The sequence below is a fragment of the Cydia splendana genome, chromosome 6 (genome assembly GCF_910591565.1).
Source record: "Cydia splendana chromosome 6, ilCydSple1.2, whole genome shotgun sequence".
In the NCBI taxonomy this organism is placed as follows: domain Eukaryota; kingdom Metazoa; phylum Arthropoda; class Insecta; order Lepidoptera; family Tortricidae; genus Cydia; species Cydia splendana.
This window is the reverse complement of record NC_085965.1, coordinates 6973081-6992598: the sequence shown is the minus strand read 5'-3', so window position 1 is coordinate 6992598 and position 19518 is coordinate 6973081. Positions and strand designations below refer to the sequence as shown.

General features: G+C 37.6%; 1 protein-coding gene and 1 non-coding gene across 5 annotated transcripts in view; both read left to right on the top strand.

The window, feature by feature from the left end:
* The first annotated feature begins 398 nt into the window (after nt 1–398).
* Nucleotides 399–470, top strand: Trnae-uuc (transfer RNA glutamic acid (anticodon UUC)). Its single transcript has one exon. It is a non-coding gene; the product is annotated as a tRNA-Glu (tRNA).
* Nucleotides 471–8665: 8195 nt separating this feature from the next.
* LOC134791288 (G protein-activated inward rectifier potassium channel 3-like) overlaps nt 8666–19518 on the top strand; it is a 70362-nt gene continuing 59509 nt past the window's right edge. Inside the window, exon 1 of one of the 4 annotated variants that reach the window (XM_063762287.1) lies at nt 8666–9045. The gene's annotated coding sequence lies outside the window, so the exon portion shown is untranslated. The remainder of the gene's footprint in view (nt 9046–19518) is intronic. The other 3 variants (XM_063762289.1, XM_063762286.1, XM_063762288.1) reach the window with 3 other exon arrangements.

Sequence of the window (19518 nt, the reverse complement as noted above, 5' to 3'; positions counted from 1 at the left end):
AAAATTATGAATGAAAACATGAAAAATACTTCTGACTGAACTTCCATTGTTAATGTTATTCGTAATTAGTTAGATATTTGCAACAAAGTAAAAACAATCATTTATTTTTATGTATCCCTGCGCCATCTCTTGTTGAGTAGATGAACTACGACGACAAAGCGCTCGGGCGAATACGATAAACGGCGACACTACTAGTACCGACATATTTCGGTAGATGTCTCAGCGTACAGCAAAGTGAATAGATTGCATTTCGTTCAGTTTTTGATTTAAACTGTATAATTGTGATTTAATTTCGTAAAGGAATTTAAAATAATTTAATATTCAAAATATTATTAACCTATATTTAATTAAGAATATCATTGGGTCTTGTTTTGCTTAAATTCAACGCATTTAATAACTCCCGTATGGTCTAGTGGCTAGGATACCTGGCTTTCACCCAGGAGGCTCGGGTTCGATTCCCGGTACGGGAAACTCTTTTGCTTATTTTTTTTTTATTTTCGACTAACTGTGGCTCAGCGACCCAAAGAGAGTCTTGGCCTCCGAAACAAGACCACGCCACTTTTCGCGATCCTGCGCTGCTGCCTATCCTACCAATTATGGGCTTGAAGCTGCCGCAGATCCGCTTCAACGCTGTCTCCTCAGCGGTATGAAAGTCGACCCACCCACTGGACTGCCACCAGTCTTCCCAAATACGACGATAATTTTCGATGCATTTAATTATTCCGAGAACTAATGCAGGATTTCGTAATCTTTTTCCAAACAGGGAGGGTTGCATCAAACTGTCTGCTAACGTATATCTACTAATAAAGAGCTTTTAGGGCTCAATTATATTAGGTATTTATAACCACTCTACCCCCCAACTCTCACACTTTTAGATTTTTTTGGATGTTCAAACGGGTAACTATCTTTATTTATTATCGAATATCTTTAAAATCTATAGCTATCTTTAATTTTGCATAATGCAATCTAGATTCCAGATTATTGTTAGTGTGTTTTAATAATAACTGCGACGTGAGAGCACTATTAAAAATGTACTTAGGTATATTAAAAGCTGGTTGTTGGATCGAATACTGTGGGCGTTTATTTTACAGGAATACACCGCTACACAACACAATTCACTCATATAATAGCCAATATTGGCAATACTTATTGCCAATTATCCCCTTAAGGTGACATTCGGATGGCAAATGTATAGCTGCATTAACAGGTACCTACCTACAGTCAGTCGCTGTGTCAATATTACAGGGTTCTAATGGTTCTATGTTTCACTTTTATCGAACTGAAATTTGAACATTGTCATAGTGACATTAAGTCGAATTTCAACTATCTTGAAAATGTAACATAGAACCCTGTAATATTGGGCCAGCGTACTGTTGCGGCATTACCTGCTGTGGCTTTGACGCGGCCGCTGTCACTTCAATTTCCTTGATAAAATGAGTATATTTTTATTGCTACATAATTATATATCACTCGTTATATTAAGAAGGTAAAGCTGTTGTAAGGATTTAGAGGTAATAAAGTTTAAAATAGAAATATAACGCTTGTAAGCTCTTAAACAACTCGTTTGCTGTCTGGTTTGCTGTTCCGTTGTTATTTCCTAGCATATTGAAGTCATAATATTTACCTTGGCCATCCGTTCTTACAATCCTGGCCTGATACCGCGAACATCGAAAATTCGAATGTCGTTATCTCCCTCTCTATCGCACTTGCTAGATTTGAGCAAAAGAGACAGATAACGAAATTCGAACTTTCGATGTTCGCAGCAGGCCTCCTGACATTTCAGTAGAGCAATACGAGAATAGACGCTTTTGCCGCGGCCATCATTTATAACTGACATTAAAGGGGAGTTAAAAAGTCGTATAAGTCGCGGTTGATGGTTTTATTGAGCACATTTTTTGAGCTTAATGAATGTGTTATGTGTAGTGTGCATTGGGATCCCTTTGAAAGCGGGGTAATTTGACTAATATCTACTAAAACAGAAGTACTTCATACTTTAGCAACACTTGCGCTACTGCTACGCTTATCATGGGTCATCTTGGTTGCTGTTGCTACAATTGAAAGTGCTTCTAGTTTAGTAGATATTAACTAGCAAAAAGCAGAGCTTTGTAAGGGCTCGCGGAGGTTTTCTACCTATACGTACCGGACCGCGATTTTGATCCAATCCGAGGTTTGTTTCATGTTTGATCTAGTGGGTACGTAATAACGCAGCTTTAAGTGAGAGCAAGAAAGAAATATACTAACCGGACCCCGGTTGCTGTCGGTACGCCTGTCTGTTACAGCTTTTACTTTGTCCTTTAAAAACGTGTCCAGATGACAAAATCAAATTGCCAATATCATCCACACGTAATATACAATTTCATAAGTGCTTATTACATCCTAAACGGCCGCCCAGTACATTTTGTAAGGAACCCAACTGGCTTTCCTACATAATGTTGGGTCAGCGAGCCAATGTTCTTGAATTTATTTTTGCGTCCACTCCACACAATTGATCGAAAAATTATCCCGTCTGGACACCTACTGGCGGTAATCACGCTGCTCCGCACATAAACTAACACACACAGTTCCACTAGGTACAGCCAGGGTCCAGCATCAGCTCTATCTTGGGTACTGCTCTTCCAAGTGCTCATTATCAGATGACCAAAACAGCTTGTGCCTATGTTGCACCAAACCTGAGTTCCACTAGGTACAGCCAGGGTTTAGCATCAGCTCTATCTTGGGTAATAATCTCCTAAGTGTTCATCAAGACGAGTCGGATGACCAAAATAGCGTGTGCCTATGTTGCAACAAACCTGAGTTCCACTAGGTACTGCCAGGGTTCAGCATCAGCTCTATCTTGGGTACTGTTCTCCCAAGTGCTCATCATGACGAGTCGGATGTCCAAAATAGCGTGTGTCTATGTTGCATCAAACCTGATCGAGTTCCACTAGGTACAGCCAGGGTTCAGCATCAGCTCAGCCTAAGTTCTCATCAAGACGAGTTGCATGACCAAAACAGCGTGTGCCTATGTTGTATAAAACCCGAGCTCCATTAGGCACTGTCAGGGTTCAGCATCAGCTGTCTTGGGTACTGATCTACCCAGTGATCATCATGATGAGTCGGATATCCAAAACAGCGTGTGTCTATGTATGTTGCATCAAACCCGAGCTCCACTAGGTACTGCCAGGGTTCGGCATCGGCTCTATCTTGGGTACTCCTCTCCTAAGTGCTCATCAAGATGAGTCGGATGACCAAACCATAATGTGCCTTTGTTGCACCAAACCTGAGTTCCACTAGGTACTGCCAGGGTTCTGGGTCAGTTTGCTGAACTGCACGCCGACGTTTCGATTGGCGTGCAGTTCCCATACAAGTTGCAGTCGGGTTGTAGTCCGTCTGTATCGGCCCTAAGTCACTGAAGTTTGCATTAATTATGCTTATCTTTATTTATAATTTTAGTAGTTCCAAGCAATAGTAACACTAAAGGCGCCATTCATTTATTACGTAAGACAATTTTTGCCAGCTTTTGACCCCCTCCCTCCCCTATGTAAGAAATAATAAGAATAGGCTGCCCCGTCCCTCTCCCACCAATATAATTTATTTTCAAAAAAATATTTTTATGAATGTTTATTTGTACCTGTACAAAGGTACTTGAGCTCGTTTAAGCTAACTCTGCACCGTGTTTGATAGCATAGAGTGTGGAAGTATTATTTTAAACGTCATAATTTCATAGGAATTTAAAAAAATATCGCATCTTTGTGATCTTACTACTAACTAACGTACGTAAGAACTGTGAAAACCCCCTCCCACCCCCTTGTAAATAAGAAAAAATAAGATATGTTCGACCCCCCTCCACCCCAAAATCGTCTTACGTAATAAATTAATGGCGCGAAAACTGTACCTCGAACTGAAAATACCCGATTTAAGTTTGCTAACACAACATGACTGATCATCACATCATCAGCGTCACAAAACATACGAGTAAATTGACCTCCGCAGTAAATATACAGCAAGAATAGCAAGATTGATTGTTCTAGTAGGTGTTCATAAAAACTTAATGGCTAAAATGGGAATCAAACCAAGTGAAGCGAGGTGGGTTGAATCCAAAATTGTACCCACTTTGGTATTCATCGTTGTTAATGGCGTAAGCGCCATCGACATTATTGAACTTGAAAACACCACATAGGTATCGTATTGTCTGAATACCCACAACACAAGCCTTCTTGAGCTTACTGTGGCGCTTAGTCAATTTGTATAAGAATCTCCAATATTTATTTATTTATTTATTACTAACGCCATCTGTTAGAGAAAGAAATAATTAACATTAGCACGAATGTTAATTCATCAGTTTGCCAACAGATGGCGCTAGTAGTAGTACAAAGTATTATTACTTTATTTTATTTTTTTAGGTTTATAAAATGATATTTTTATGTTTGATAACACATCTAGACATGAATTTAAATTACTATGTTAAATTTCAAACCTAACAGTGCAGTAGTTTTTCCGTAAAGTGTACCACAAGAATGCATAGTTCGTCGAATAGTGATAGGGCTCGCTTCGCTCGCCCTAACAATTTTCAAAATTACCCCGCTTTCGAACTTACCCCAAATACCCCTATGCACCTTAATACCTGCTCTACCTATAACCTTAGCCAATGTCGGTAAATGTATTTGAATGTGAGGACTTTGCGATGCGTCAGCTGCGCATGGCCCCCAACCCCCAACCTGTGTCAATATCACACATCACCGTCATTTGTAGGATTCAACACTTCGTTAGGTGACTTTTTAGCATTTAAATGATACATGAATGATTGTAAAAAAATGTATATAAGTAGACTTAGTTAAGAACCTAAATTACGTAGGTACCAAATATTAATTGATTTCATTGGGTTACCAAAATTACTTAATCATAAATTTATATGTGCAGACCACGCCTAAAAAGGCTAGTTGATAATCAACTTTAAAAACTAGACCATAGTTATATTATAGAACTATATATAGTTACCTGATTTTACGGTACTTAATTACTTTTTTCATCACACTCCCTCAGTAAATGTGGAATTGCACGCAGGTTTAGCGGGAGTTATAGAAAAAGCGTTTTCCCTAGGGAGTTATGAAGTTTCTAGTGCCATAATTAACAGTTTTTTGTCCTTATACTTAATTTTTGTATCGCAAGTGTGATGAAAAACATTGTGTGTAACTCGGGGCGTAATAATATTGCAATCTCGAGTCTATAAATCGCTCCGCCAAGCCGTCGCGACTTAACTTACTCCCGTTTGCAATATTTAACTTACGCCCCATGTTGCACAATGTACTATTGAAGTTGCGGATCATAGTGGTAGCACTGGTTTAAGTTAAAGTTGGGTTGTTATACGGTACCTACCTAGCTACTTCATGTTTATTTTGATAAAGTGTCTGGTAAAATCACAGCAGTTGTAGGTTATCGTCCGCTGCAGGATCTATCTCTCGAGGTTATTGACATATATCTAAGGACTGGCCGTACGGGCACTAAGGGTCTCCCCAGATATATCGACGCGCATTCGGCAAAAGCCGATAGGAAAAAGCTTTATGTCCGCGCAATAAGAGCGAAAAAGCCGTCGGCGCATCGGCAGGCGCCGGCCGATGCGAGCCGAGCAAAACGACGACTTCTTCGCTTTTATTGCGCGGACATAAAGCTTTTTCCTATCGGCTTTTGCCGAATGCGCGTCGATATATCTGGGGAGACCCTAAAAATGGCACTAGTTCAGCGGTGTCACTCACGAATTTGAGCCAATCGTGCAGTCTAACGCAACTAGTTGCGACCAACCGCGAGTGTGATGCGAACTTATCAACCAATCGCGTTGTAGCGGTGTCACACCGCTGTACTGGCCCCATTCATGCCTCATTCTTATTGCCCGTAAGGCAAGTCCTTAGATGTCTACGTCAATGCTCGGGGTTATGTATTCTCATCGTTGGGTGCACAGGCGAATTATCAACTAACGGGAACCAGTTAAACTGACCCCAGATAGGTGAGGTCGCAATACTGATTTAAAGTCATTTTGGTTTCGTAAGTTATTTATAATATGTAATTGTTGTACCTGCAGAGTATTTTACTCGCCGATGAGTTTTCGCACACCACCTGACCAACAGCATGGAGCAGAATTTGAGTGTTTATTAGTTATTTTGATGATATCTTTTTGGACACAGTTTGTTAAGCAGTATAATATTTATGTAAGTATAAGTTTTTATCAACCAGTTCTTTTACCGAGTGGTATACAGTGTTGACTATGTACAAACCATAGAAAAGAAAGAGTGGTAACTCCGTACATCAGTTTTCTTACCAAAACGCGCGTTATTTCGTAGTCGACATCTAACGTCAAGTAGTGGAACTTACTTGACACCAGATGTCAGAAGTGTCGCTACTGACGAAAAATGTACTACTAAAACAATTTACAACTAATATTTTAAGCAGAAGGAGTTGAAAATAGACTTCCAGTTAATTCGGTTATAATAGCTGAAAATTGTTGGACATTAGAGTTTTTGTTTGCCGCGACATCTAATGTCAACTAGCAGTACTGATAAAGTCCACTACTTGACGCTAGATGTCGACTACGAAATAACGACCGTTTTGATAAGAAAACTGATGTACGGAGTTACCACTCTTTCTTTACTTATATTACTCTATGGTACAAACACAGAGTGAATAGCGTGTAGACCGTCTTTCCTTCCATCATGTTTGCCACCGACGTGGTATAAAAAGACCGGCCAAGGGCGAGTCGGACTGGCACACGAAGGGTTCCGTACCATTATCTATAAAAACGGTCACCCATACAAGTACTGACCCCGCCCGACGTTGCTTAACTTCGGTCAAAAATTATGTTTGTTGTATCGGAGCCCCACTTAAATCTTAATTTTATTCTGTTTTTAGTATTTGTTGTTATAGCGGCAACAGAAATACATCATCTGCAAATTTCAGCTGTCTAGCTATCACAGATCACGAGATACAGCCTGGTGACAGACGGACGGACAGCGGAGTCTTAGTAATAGGGTCCCGATCTTAACCGCATGTTGATGGGAAAGTTTCAGAAAAGTTGGAAAAGTTCTAGGATAATTCAGGAAAATTTCATAGGAACTTGAGGAAATTTTCATTTTGGAAACGGAAATTTTCGATCCCCGTGCAAAAATATGAGAATTTCCCGAAATTTTCCTATGCGTAAATTACGCATTTATGGAAACTTTCTAACGGCATATCAGTACTTACAGTGGTTCATTAGGTGAGTGTTCGGTTAGTGATTAGCAGGGGTTGTTGTAAGTACACAACCTATTTATAAGTACACAGATAAAATATGACTTGTTTATAATTAGTGTGCGTAATTATCTTGTGTACTTACATCACTTGCATTTGTAAAATTCCGTTAGGTTACCTATACATCACATTATATTATCAATTTATGTATCTAGTACCAATCAAATTGTTTTGCAACTACTGATGTGCGGTCCAAAAGTTTCCAAAATTGCAAAATTTTTACTTGGAAAATTTCGGAAAATGTTCATATTTTTATGTAATAATCGGAATTTCCCATTTCTAAAACGAAAGTATTCTTTGTTTGTTGTGAATTTTTCCCGAAATTTCCGAGGACTCTTCCAATTTTTTGCAAACTTTCCACATCTTGCACATAATACCTATAATTATGCACTGAAAGGTTAAACCGATCATGATTTAATCTTGTGGTGTGATGTCTTCAAAAACCATTATTTGATAAAGTGAACATTTTCGTACATAATCGCTTCCCTTTTACTTTTGAACCATATGTCCAAAAATTTTAAAAAAGAAACGTCGTGAAAAGAGAGCATAATAAAGACATTTAATGAAAAGTATAGAGATTGTGATCAGTAGCGCCCGATATAGTTATTGCAAAAACACCCCTGCATACGTATTTGTAGTAAGAGTGCTCAGCTAATAGTTTTGCTGCCTGCTTTATGATAATTATGATACTTATAGCCCCCGTTCAAGACAGCCTATTGTGATGGCAGGGTTACTACGGAACGGAGCATGGCCCGACATTATCTTGGCTGTTTTTTTATGTAGGTAATTTAGCGGTTTTAGCTCAGTAGCTAGGTGACTTGATCATATTAAAGTTTAGAAATAAGTACGTTTAAGTCGTTTAATTATAAGCTACAATTGGCGAGACAGCGCACAGGATCGAGGAAGGGCGCTGTCTTGTGTCGGAGGCCGGTCTCATTTTGTTTGGGTCGCTTAGCCAACGGAGTAAGTAAGTATTAAGCTGCTCAGATAAAATCATCATCAGCTAAAATACTCAGAACAGTCAAGTGAGTAAAATTTCTATGGACGTCTTGACTGTTAAGCAGTATAGAGTAGGTAATAGTAGAGCCAACATCCGCATATCATTCGCGTCAATACTACGCGTGATTGGCTTTCTGAGTGACAGATTCACTCATGAGCATTAATTTACGATAAGCACCTCACCCGAATACTCAGAAATTCCCATAACCTACATGTCATATGTCATCTGTTTTCCAGAGTCGTGAAAGGAAGCGATTCGCAACGCGGTCGCCGGCGGCGCATTGGAAACGCACGTTAGATAACAGTTCCTCTGAACAGGCCTTCGATCATCACCTCTCGTAGTTTATTTTTTAACGGCTGCGAATATACAAGCGGTGGAGATCGCGGCCTACAGCCAGTTGCCGCTCAGCCGACACACGATTCGCGTCGCGCGCAAGCCAGTTTTCCCGCGCGAATTTAAAAAGCGCGTGTTCCAAATTCAAATTGCAAGTTCCTTTCGATCGTTCCGCGGTACACAACATGCCTAAAAAGAAATAAAATAGTTGAAATTAAGTCGCGTTTTTAGTTATTTTATAAATTATTTCAAAACATGTGCTAAATTATTGTGAATTCGTGTTAATGACATTTGTTTAAGTGGCGTATTCGCGTGTAAAAATCTGTGATAGTACATTGCTGTGAAACTTTGTACCCAGTGCATAACTTTAACCGTTCGGTTGTATTCCAGTTTCGTGAAATCAAATTTCGCGAAGCGTTCGATAATTTTTCTTTATGATAGGTCCATATATGAAGGTAAGTCATCACTGTTATCATACGATAGTGTGAGTTGTTTGTTATCTTATTCATATGTTTAGACATATATTATGTACAATTCTTAACCATTAAAAAACTATACATACATAAATACCTACTCTATAGCTGTTTAAACATTGAAAATGAACATGAAATATGTTCTAAATCACTCTAAAATAAATAATAAAAAACGCCCCCAAAAGGACCTAGGTACCTACAAACGTATCTATTGAGGTAGGTAGGTACTACACGAAACCATAAATGTACCTATAAAGACCTTATTAGTTAGCTGTCGTAAATCGTTGGCAGGCTCGGAGTAATTAACAATGGAGCCGCCATTAACAGGCGTTCCCCTCTGTCGAAAATAGGCGGCCAATGGTCAACCACATGTCAACCATATGTATGGACTGACGTTTATCTGACATGACGTACCTATACATTTGATGTGCCCCTCCCCCGCAAAAAACGGCAACTATTTTGTACCGAAAATTTTAGACATGGCGTCTCCGTTGGTTATATCCTCTAAGTTGGCAGGTATAGAAAACAGGATACTCTAAAGTCTAAACTAAAGAGTCTTAAGAACCTAGTTGTTATTAATAGCTATTATAATGATGTTATATTAGGTTATCTATAGGTTTAGTAAATATGAATTGGCCGACTGCTCCTATTAAAATGTTGGCTAGTAAACCACTTGAATTTTTTATATTGCTCAACCGCTTTACGTAGTGTTTAAGTAAAATTTAAATATAAACATTTTTGGGCCCTATTCCATCCCAATAAGGGAAAAAATGTGCAGATATTATTGACGTAGATGTGACTGTGACGACGACAAGGGTCTCAGTACCGGTTTTCGCAAACTTCTCTTGTCAGACCTGTGGTAGACCATGTCGGTCTCGCATCGGTCTATTCAGCCACCAAAAAAGGTGTTTCTCCGAAGTTACATCATAAATCGTCTGCAATAAACGAAAAGGCCTATGATGATGATGATGAGACGTGACGTGACTGTGCAGGTATTTTGGTTACGTTAACAAATTAAAATTAACCCGTAGGTATCAATATTGGTCACGATTTTACGTCACGTCTGAGGTATAAAAACGGTATAGCAACGACGTGTTTCTTGAAATTTTGGACCTCTGACTCATGCTGTGTCTGGCCGTGGATCGTTGTTAACATTATATGTATATATATATATATATTCATTCACCGACCTACCTAGTTTCAAGTTTTTTTGAGGTTTCATTCAGAATTATCCAGTCATTCTCCGAATTTAGCAATACTTCCAAAACATGTTCGTTAAAATCACTTACAAGAATCTCGTTTCTTGCCATGTTTTTAAAATAGCAGAGTAAATCGAATGTTTAACCTCAATAAGGTCAAATTGATTTAATCAGTGCTATTTGGGCGAGCGATACCAAAACAAATGTATAGGTATGATTGCTTGTAACAGAAATAGCTGTTCCTACTGTATGTACATAATATATATTCTCCTGACTACAAAGGAATATGTTGCAGTTACTAAGCGCCACTTGCACCATTCCAATAACCTGGGGTTAACCGGTTGAACCTGGAGTTACCATGGTATCCAGTACAATATAACACTGGGTTAACGATTTAACCGCTTAACCCCGGGTTAGTGGTATGGTGCAAGTGGCCGGTATAAAAAATATGTATATCGACGTATACTGCGTTCAGCCAAGGCATTTTCCTAAAATATTTTAATCGATCTTCCTCAAACAGGGTAAAGTTTGTAACGTCGACACATTTGGCCAAAAAGCCAGGAGTCATTAAACTTGTGGGAGGGGCATATGGTAATACTTACTCGGGTAATGAACTATTTAAATTTGCCTTTTCTGTACTTGATATATTGCCGGCCAAAATACAAAATCACCAATATGTCTTGTTTAGCCTACTTTCGCATAAGAGCATTTTCATTTTAACTTGTACCTTCGGGTACCTTCCATGTAGATACGTAGGCAACTCTGAAAGTTCTTAGAAAAGGCTACTTAGAGATCATATAACAAAAAGAGACATATTATTTATGAAAATATAACTTTTTGAGGACGAACTTAGATAACGACCAAATTGCATATTTTGGTCGTTATCTAAGTTTCAGGATTGATGGCAATTTGGAAATTGTAGGTACGTCGAGCGTTATTCCAATTTCGACCTAAGAATTTTTTCGTATTACTATTTATAACGATTTTCATTGTGGGCTCAGCCAACAACAGAGTTACAGTAGGCTTCAGTTATAATTTCATAATGAAGCCTAGTTCTTGTACGTCTGTTTATATTTTAAATTACACATTTAATCGCTTTTGTAGTTATTCAACGAATGATCATAGAGAAGCATGTCATTCAAGAGTGACGTCAAAAGTTTACATCGCACAGTTGTGCGGTTAATAAAAAATACTGGCAAAAAATTGTATATCAGTAGTTTTTGATATCCCTCAGTATTCATATGACACTGTTAAAAAAATCTTACTTAAATTATTTTGTGTCAAAAAAGCTTGAATCCCGATGGGTACCTCATGAATTTCATACAAAACCTCCGAGGACCTAAAATCGCCATACAAAAAAGGCATTGGAAGAATGAGCTGTGTGCGCTTCAGGGTAATCCTATCCTAATGAAAATTTGTACGCGTGGTCAGAAAGAGATAAAGCACGCATTAAAATAAAGAGTAACGTCCTAATTACTTCAGCTTTTTCTATTCTAAACACTTTCAGTTTGCCCCTCGTATGTGTGTGGTGGTCAAAAATCGTGGGTTTACTCGGTTGTGCTATAGAGTAGAAAAAAATGGCTACAAATATAATGACCACCAAAAAATACTTTGGTACCCTAAATAAAAAAATCATGCTTACCAAAAAAAATTACTGAACACCAAAAAAATAAGGCCTAAAAATACAAAAGTACCACCACTTTAATTACGACTGCACTTCAAATTGTATTCAAATACCAAATATATTGAATGATCACCAAAAATCATTAATGATCACCAAATCTTGAAGACCAAATTAATGCGATATTTTCACCTAAATAAACCACTATGATTACCAAAAAATGTATACATATTACCAAATAAAGTAAACTGATGCCAAAATTACTAGCCCCTCCCGCTCAACCCCCCGTAGCCCGCACCGCATACCTACCTAACCTAATCTACTTTTCTAGTAGCATTTCGTTATGCTACTAGAAAAGTAAGTTAAACTGCTATCAGTTACGTGGGTTAGGTTAGGTTAGCACTGCGACCCTTACAGAAACGAAATGGTACTAGAAAAGTAGGTTAGGTTAAGTTTCAACTGCTACCCATACAGATACGAAACGCTACTAGAAAAGTGAGTTAGGTTAGGCTTGAACTGCGACCCTTACAGAAAAGAAATGCTACTAGAAAAGTGGGTTAGGTTAGGTTTGAACTGCGACCCATACAGAAACGAAATGCTATTAGAAAAGTGGGTTAGGTTAGGTTTGAACTGCGACCCTTGCAGAAAAGAAATGCTACTAGAAAAGTGGGTTAGGTTAGGTTTGAACTGCGACCCTTACAGAAACAAAATGCTACTAGAAAAGTGGGTTAGGTTAGGTTAGAACTGCGACTGTTACAGAAATAAAATGCTACTAGAAAAAGGTGACGAAGTGGATTAATTAATTTAATAGGATAACGATATATTAAATGTTTGCACATTTTTAATTAAAATGTGGTTACAATTTTTGTGATCATTTACTGTTTTTGCGTTTACAATAATTATTTTGGAGCCATTTGCTTTAATAGGATAGCAAGAATTAAAAATTTGGTTATCATTTTACATTAAAATGGAGTTCTAATTTTGGTGGTCATTTACTATTTTTGGGTTTACAATGATTATTTTGGTGTCATTTTCCTTAATAGGATAGCAAGATGTAAACATTTGGTTATCGTTTCACATTAAAATGGGGTTTGAGATTTGGTAATCATTGCTTATTTTTGGGTTAATAATGATTAGTTTGGTGTCATTTCCTTTAAAAGGATAGTAAAATGTAATAAAATTGGTAATCATTTCACATTAAAATGGTGTTATAATTTTGGTGATCATTCATGATTTTAGGGTGGTAAAATAGATTTTTTTGGTATTAAATTTTACTAAATCTGGTGATCAGTTAAATAGCAGCCGAAAAAAATTATGACTAAATATTCGGTCAGAATCCTTATCATACACAGCATAGACAAGAGATTATGTTATGTTTAAGTCACGTCTAGGTAATAGAGACGTGACTTAAACGTGACAGGTGTCACTATCCTGATAAAATGTACGGGGTTTGCCATTGACCGTCAGTTTTGTGACGATTGCTAACCGGCGTTAATGGTACACAGTGCAAATACCCATAAACCATGTTGACTCCTTGAAAATGATCGGTGTGATGTCTCTAAGATAAAGATTTCAAAAGATTTTAGAAAGGTCTAATTGTATAGAAACCTACTGTAAACCAAGACATTCATAATAGGGTATTTGACTACTAGTCAAATCAGTTTCTTTTTTAGAACTGTCAAAACTATTTTGCTACTATGGAATTTATATGAAACACTAGCATGTGACGTCACAATCAAACTAACTACTCTTTATAGTATTATACGAGTTTTAAAATAGAAATAGTGTCTAAAAATAACTCCTGTCTACGTTTCTCTATATCTTCTGGTTCTTTATTTCAAGCATTGTGTAATAGTTATTTGTACAACAAGAGATCAAAGTTTGATATTTCTTCGAGTGCTTATTTTGAGTCCCGTGCAAGCGAAAGATTCTATAATAGATTCACGAGCGTAGCGAGTGAATCTAATTTAGAATCTTGAGCGTAGTAAGGGACTCAAAAGCGCACGAGATGTAAATAACTTTGATCTCGTGTAGTACACAAAATTTTTCACACCTTAGCAGTGAGAACATACCTATTAGACAACTTGAAAAATGTAATCCTTCTTCGTCACTTAATACCTATGCACTGATGTTTTCTTAAGATATACAAACAATTAAGTTTAATTACCGCAATCGAACACAAAAACAAAACGTAATAATAAATTTCAGTAAAATAATATGCAAATAACGAACTGATCAACCGACAACTTCTTTGTTGTAAAAAACAAAACTTTTTAAGATACGGTCCGAATTGCGGATACGTACTATTTGTCAACTATAGTAGAAATTCTTAAAAGTAAAATAATTAATTTTGCGTGATAAGCTGTGTATTTTTTGAGTTCATTATTTTAATTGTACAATAAAATACCTAAAATATAATATTTATATCAAATCTTAAACTTATTTTTATTTAAATAATTATTAAGAATTCATACTCGTACGGAGCTCGTACGTGGTTTGGAACGATGCGTTCTGAAGTTTGTCGGGGGTCTATTATTATAAACAGTCAATATACCGTTGAATGTCGTTTGAACTTTTTTCGTCTGTTTCTTTTTGCTAACAGTGTGAAAGGGACAGAGATAATAGAACCCAAGTATTTCGAACTTGTATTAGACCCCGCATGTTGAATTGACATTTGACTATAAAGGTCACTTGAAAGTTATTTTGTCTCACTCAGTGAGCAAAATCGCATTTTGCTCACTATTTTTAAGAAGCAAAGTACCCTTGTTCGAGCTGCTGAGGTGAAAAATAATTTACTTTAAATACAGTCAAATCGTCGGTGCGAATAAAAAAACCGCTATGTGTTTTTTTTACGATTTTTTGATTTTGGCATATTTGAATTCCTATTTCAATTTCCCGTCGACCCACATAAATATTTATGTTATATCTTTATTAGTTATGAAAATAACAATTCCGCTATGTGAACACAGAACAACATTTGAACAAAAAAAATAGAATAGAAACAAAAAAAATAGCTATGTGATTTTTTAGCACATAACGAAATGAAATGCCTTGTTTTCCGTCGAGGGCACAGACCAACCCCTATAGACCGAGCTTATAGGACGACTCGCGGTCACCGCCCGTATGGTGTATAGGTCAAATATAAGATTGTTCGCGCGCCGCTCCGATCAGTTGCGCCCAAGGTTACGACCTGTTAGCAGTGTGCACGAGTCTAAGAAAATAAATCGTAAAGTATTGAATTTATTGGGAAATCATGGGATATTGCAGCGTAAAATGGTGTGGCAAGTCATCTAAGACATCTACTTACGAAACAGATGGAATAACATCCCACAGGAAAGTCAAATTCATTATTTCATTGAATAATGTTTCTTGTCCGCGGGGTTCATTTTATACTGGTCAACTTGAAAATGCAATGCGCTATCCCTTTCCCTTTCGACTAGTGATGTGACGATGATGGTTTTTCAGTTGCGGAAACTTCGTGCTTCGTCATACCGTATTGTACCATTTTAGACATAATATATATAGGTAATATGTTGTGTAAGTTTTTTAGAATCCTCTAGGCCAGCGGAGCAGTTAGGCCGCATGTCACGAGATGGACCTGATGATGAACTTCAAAGAAGTGCGAGGGAACTCGGTGTTGGTTTGTGATAGACATATGTTGTATGGGTTTTTTAGAATCCTCTAGGTGAGCAGTTAGGTCTCATGTCACGAGATGGACCTGATGATGAACTCCAAATAAGTGCGAGGGATCTCGGTGTTGGTTTGTGATAGACATTGTTGTATGGGTTTTTTAGAATCCTCTAGGTGAGCAGTTAGGTCTCATGTCACGAGATGGACCTGATGATGAACTTCAAAGAAGTGCGAGGGAACTCGGTGTTGGTATGTAATAGACATATGTTGTATGGGTTTTTTAGAATCCTCTAGGTGAGCAGTTAGGTCTCATGTCACGAGATGGACCTGATGATGAACTTCAAAGAAGTGCGAGAGAACTCGGAGTTGATTTGTAATAGGCATATGTTATTGGTCCATTTGAATATGTTTTCAATACAACCTTCTATGACCTTAATAAACACTTTTTTCTCGTATCGAAACAGATTGCGATTCTGAGTGGAAATAATATAAAAATTCTAAACTTTAAACAGAAATGCCCTAATATGTTAAGTAAACATTTCAGGTACATTGTTAAATTACTTAATGAAATATTAAATTAATCAATATAATTATTAAGTAAGTTTACTCTAAATATACTAAATTGGTAACAATTTTACTACAATAAATTTCGGTACCACTGGTAGTAGTACCCACTACCTGTAATGAACATGTCCCATCCCTACGCTTACACGTGTCAGCTCGCCGTGTTTGGAACGACCAATCGCAACGCCGTGAGCACCCCTCCCGCACCTCACAGTTTGGTGATTTGCGTCGGGAACAAAATGGCCAATATTAGGTTTCTAGAGGCGGTGTTCTGTGGTCGAGGGTGATGGTGATAATGCTGCACATGGCGATTTATTGTAGAATGGATTACCCGACATAGACCCTAAAATCGCTATGTATCATCTCTCGTACTATGTTACTTTGGCAACAAATCGCTATGTGTACAAACTTCACACATGACGATTTTAAGTGAACCAAATTTAAGTCGCTATGTAGCAATATTTTGGTTAAAATAATAATATTGTAAAAAATTACGAAAAAAAGTAGTAGTAACGAGTAGGTATCATGTAAAAAACATTGATCTATTAGAAAAAAAATACAGGTGCAACAAATATATTACAAACAGGAATATAAACAGTTTTTTTGGTCTCCTGAAAAGTAGCTTAAAAATACATGGCGATCTTTTTATTCGCACCGACGAAATACCCTATTCAGTTTCAGGTCAAAACTAAAAGAGGTTAATAAGATGCGGATACATTGAGCTATCAGTGGCTCATTTCAGAAATATCACATATCACCCAGTATTTTTAATTAGCTTGTCTGTAATGATTAATAAATTGTTTTATTTATTGTATAGTTGGACCGATGTCGGCCGCGTTTGACCCCGAGTAATGGGCACACGTAACATGTCTGTTATAATGTTGTCACCAATTTAGTTGCCTATTTATCTGGCTACCTATTGTTTGTAAACGTGTGAAGATTTACACAACTTGTTAATGTTAAAGACGATATTCTACCTTGAAATCTGGATTGGTAATGGGTGTATGGATCAGAAAAAGTTTATAATAATGAATACTTGTCTATGTATATTCTGAATGCACAACGTAAATAGTAAATAGGACAGTCAACAAATCACCAACTAGGGGTCTGCTCTGGTGTGTAGTAAGTAGATTTTTTTAAATGAGTTTGAATGTTATATTATGGTTATCTATTTTATTAGTTTCTTTAATATTAGGTATCTAAATTACATCATCATGTAAGTACTTAAACTTTGGCTAAATTATACATTATTCCAGAACCAACTACTTTTCTACAGTAATGACATCTATTTTCGTCTTTTAACAATTGTATCTACTAGGTATATCTATTAGTCATAGCCTCATAGCGTTGAGTTTCACAACGTTTAAAGTACCTACTTAAACGCATTAGTGTCAAAAGGACGCTGAATAATTTACAGTTCCGTTCACATTTGGTCGCCCACAATAGGAATTAGTACATGCAAATACTTATTAATACGAAAACTGGAAACACAGATGTCAAATATGCTTAACAACGGTCTACGACCCGATCAGACCAATTGCCAATTGGACAACACCTTCAATGTGTTGCCACTCAGTTGTAAAGGGGCCCACTGACTAACAGTCCGCCGGACGGTATCGGCCTGTCAGTTGTTCGGAACTGTCAAAATTTTGTTCTAACTGACAGGCCGATACCGTCCGGCGGACTGTTAATCAGTGGGCCCCTTTAAAGAAGCTTTGGATAGGGATAGGGGTGCACGTAAGTGCACACTGCACACCAGTAATTACTATGATCATATGATGTCATGAGGGAAAGACCGAATAGAGAGAGGTGGCCTGGCCTATATATTGATATAAAACAATTATGTGACCCATTTAATAAACTAGAATTACGTGAAAACTTCTACGAACTGGGGGCCTAGCCGAAACGCATTTCGAAAAAAGATATCGCTAACGAATCGATAAAAAATGTATGGGAATGACAGGTACCGTAGATGAGTCTGTCGAAAAATATTAACGAATACAAAAATGTTAGCCAAGTTGCAATGTTGTAACGAAACGCAAAACATTCGTTACCGGAATTCGATATCTGCCATACATTGTCTAGCCAAGTGACACTTTTGACAAGCGAAATGGATTCGTTATCGCCTCCTAGGTGTCATTGGCTATTCAGCTTTGCCTACCAGATATGTTTCACTCTTCTAAATTTTATACTCTGTATTGAATCGTATTAGAATCACAAATACCGGCAGTCGGCATAATTTAAACGTAATAATGGTAATTTGGAACCAAAAATACGGCATTGTACCATCGCGTGAACTTCCGTTGTATGGTGTGAGCTATAAGTAGGTATTATTCTCTCGTTACATTATAGTTGGAAGCGTGGAAACAAGCGAGCTTAGGTACCCGTTAATGGTACAGCGAGCTGCAAAAGTACATACAGCTGCCCACTCTATGAATAAATTCCATTAAATGGTGGGGCTCTATGAATGAATCCCAAAAAAGCTGTTTGTATCTAGGAAAGGCAGGACCGTTTACTACATATTCCATCCTCTTTTCGGTGACCTATCTTAGATCCCGTAGTAGGTACCAAGACTTTTACTCAGTCAGTCCTAACTTTATAAGCTCTAACTGTATAAAGCCAACATCTTGGTCAAACTGGACGGCTTGGCCCTTTCGTTGCAGTCACATAAACACTCCCTCGGTGGACTTGTTGTACAACGTAGTAACACAGGTCTTTCAAATTCTGAAAGTGTCATTACGGGATTGTCCACATGACAGCAACGAAACGGCCAAGCCGTACAGTTTGACCAAGATGTTGGCTTTATACAGTTAGAGCTTATAAAGTTAGGACTGACAGAGTAAAAGTCGTGGTACCTACTACGAGATCTGATAACTTTTTAGTGTAAAAGCTTTATGCGCCTAGTCTTGGCAACACTTTACACTTTACATGAAATGTTTTTGGTGGGATCTTTTTGTCGCATCGGTCCCGGTACATTTTTACTTTTTGATTGGCGTTTTTCGATAAACGATTGTCATCTTTACTACGGCCGCCAAGAAAATCATTGCGATAGAACCTACCCTAGAACTTTTTGATAAATAAATTCAAAGTAAGTCCTGCAAGCCACACCCAACAAATCAGTTAACTCATACCAGACGGCGGCGATATTAATTCTATGAATTCAATGACATATTGAATAGGATTATGCAACGATCTGCATTTATTATGTACGGCTGTTCGCACGCGACCATGGTACAGTGAACAGTCGATATATGATATTTCAATCTTGTAGAAAATGTAATGAAGATACGTATAAGGTGCTCGAGATGACCTGCACAATTGCATATTCTCTTAAAAACTGAAATAGTGTCCAGCTAACGCTGATTGAGCTTTTTTTTAACAAAGTAAGTAGTAAAAGACCTAAACAAAGACATGCGATATCTATCGCATTAAGTTAAAAGT